The sequence below is a fragment of the Nematolebias whitei genome, chromosome 3, assembly GCF_014905685.2.
Source record: "Nematolebias whitei isolate Nwh7 chromosome 3, NemWhi1, whole genome shotgun sequence".
NCBI lineage: Eukaryota > Metazoa > Chordata > Actinopteri > Cyprinodontiformes > Rivulidae > Nematolebias > Nematolebias whitei.
This window is the reverse complement of record NC_056500.1, coordinates 3,734,911-3,737,380: the sequence shown is the minus strand read 5'-3', so window position 1 is coordinate 3,737,380 and position 2,470 is coordinate 3,734,911. Positions and strand designations below refer to the sequence as shown.

At 45.3% G+C, this 2,470-nt stretch overlaps 1 long non-coding RNA gene across 2 annotated transcripts; it reads right to left on the bottom strand.

Annotated features, from left to right (window-relative positions):
- Positions 1 to 14: 14 nt before the first annotated feature.
- Positions 15 to 1,350, bottom strand: LOC119407618. 2 transcript variants are annotated; one of them, XR_005186683.1, is made up of 4 exons: positions 1,256 to 1,350; positions 1,034 to 1,143; positions 645 to 789; positions 15 to 402 (listed from the first exon to the last, which is right to left on the bottom strand). It is a non-coding gene; the product is annotated as an uncharacterized LOC119407618 (long non-coding RNA). The 2 variants fall into 2 exon arrangements; XR_005186682.1 differs by having other exon boundaries at positions 1,034 to 1,350.
- Between the last annotated feature and the right edge of the window lie 1,120 nt (positions 1,351 to 2,470).

The following is a 2,470-nucleotide window of genomic DNA, read 5'->3' as shown; positions in this document are numbered from 1 at the left end:
ACTGGTATATTTACATGTGAGCACCAGTATAGTTAACTGGTATATTTCTGTGCAACATTGTGTTTCTCATGCAACCAGTCACTGTTTCCACATGAACTCTAAGGTGTGCTCGTGTGTGTTCAACATCCTGAGCATCAAGTTCACATCTCCATTTAGTGACTGATGGGATTTGAACCTCAGCACGTCATTCATTTATACTTTTGTTGGATGTGACTGGGACCCTGTGTGCACAGTTTCATTCCACCTCATGTACAACATGCCATGTGAATGCCAATAAAGAACCTTGAGCTCGACCCCCACACTCTTTAATATCAAAGCCTCTGTCATAACAACGTCCCCGGGTAATAATCTGGAGAGAAGGCCACAGCTTCTGTTATGAGCTTGTCTGATGGACGTCCATCCCTTGGACAGAAAAGAAGACACAGGTATTAGACAGAGTTTGATGTGACACCTTCAAAACATGGCAGAGATGCTGAACAGATGCATTAGTGTTAGTGGAACCATTGAAAGTGTGAGTTTTTAATGCAGGCAGAAAATGCCTAACAGTGTTAAACAATGACAAGAAGATGGCAAAGCACTGAAGTCCTGTGTAATATTTAATCTTTAAAAATTATGTGTCCAGCTGTTTTTTATTCAGCTCTGACCTGTTCTCCTGTAACAGGTGGTTTGTTTCTGCTCTTCTTTGTCCACACATTGTATTTGTAGCTTCAGCTGCTGCTTCATGTTCCTCCTCTCCATCATCTGCAGCCTCACTGAGCTCCTCTCCTGGAGTTTCATCTGAAGGTTTGTCTTGAACAGGACACATCACAACACACAGCAGTGTTACTACAGTAAAAGTGACGACACTAGAAACTTTAAACAGTTTATTTCACAATAACACAGACGTCCACTCTGTCTAGACTCGGACTAAGTTACATGTAAAATATAAACCCGACCTAAACCAGGTTGACCCACTTCTATGAACGTGAACTAAACATGATGCACGCGGACACATTTATGGCTCAACAGCACCAAACTGAACTTAGACCCTCACCAGAATGTCTGGAACAAAGCAGCAGGTCTCAGGGAGCTGGAGAAAGTTACACGAGGACGTGTCACGTGTCCTTTTTGTTGCGTCCAACACATGAGCTCCTCGCCTTGTTTCTGGTGGAGAATCCATTTAAAAAGTCCGTTTTCGATCTTTTTACGATTCCGGACATTACAAACAATAACGCAGCAATTTAGGGCCATCGCTAAACTCTTTTAACCTACTTACATTAAGAAACTAAAAGTCACAGAGGAAGCTTGTTTTCGACACTTAATATTGAGGACAGTCAATGTAGTACACCCGGACCATCCTGTCCCATCAGCCACCGCGTCGCGGACAAGTGACGTCACGCTCAAAAGTTCTATCGACGTTGTTTTTTTTTGCATATCCAGTTACTGTTTATTACTCTCATAATTTCGCGCGCACATCTGACGTCATCCATTTAAAAGAGGACGGAATCAAAGTCTGAAGCGCACATCAAACGATGACGTCAGAGACGACGTATCAAAGGACAGCGTGGCGTCAGTCAAACTCTATATATAGGGCTGCTGTGTTTACTGAAATCATTTTCTGAAGGTCGGTTCGAGTTGAACACACATCAGAGAAGTCTGTAACTGTTCAATTTTCACTCTCTGTAGGAAAAATGGAAGTACCAGGATCCTTTCTGCAAACTGTTTGCGACGCAGCGACCAAGAACCCACTGCGGTTCTTCACAGTGGCCACGACGCTGAGAGTTTTGTCGAAAGTAGGTGCAGTCAGTAAGTACACCACTCCCACGGAAGAAAGCTCTTTCTTCCTGGATTATCTGGTTTCTACAACTCTGGACGGATTTGTCGTGCCTGGGAAGTTCCACTCGGACACGAAACAGTCCAGAAAAGCGTCGAAAAAGGCGGTTCGGGATCTCCAAGATATCTGCTCCGCCGCAGAGCTGAGAGACGTGGTCCATAAACTGGATCTGGATGTCGGCGCTAAGATTGTTGAAGTTTTACGTAACATCATCAAAAAACTTCTGGAAACCTTTGAGAAATGGGGGAAATACCGTCTGAACATGTTGTCTGCGGCGATTCTCCTCCTTGGAGTGGCACTAATCGCAGGATTTGTGATCGTACTACTGATGTTGGGGTGAATGTTTTGATCCAAACTCCAGACCAGTCCATCTGTCTTACCCGGGTTTCAGTGCAGGATGACGGGGAGCCGTTTCCTGACTGACTGGTGGCAGATCTTACCTGGATTCAATGCAGGATGACGGGGAGCCGTTTCCTGACTGACCGGGTCATGGTGGAGTAGGTGGTTCAACCAACAGCATTCATGCGGGCAAATATTACCCGGGTTACAATGCAGGATAACGGGGATCCGTTTCCTGACTGCCTGAAGACAGGTCTTGGTTACAGTGCAGGATGACGGGGAGCCGTTTCCTTACTGTCCGAAGACAGGTCTTACCCG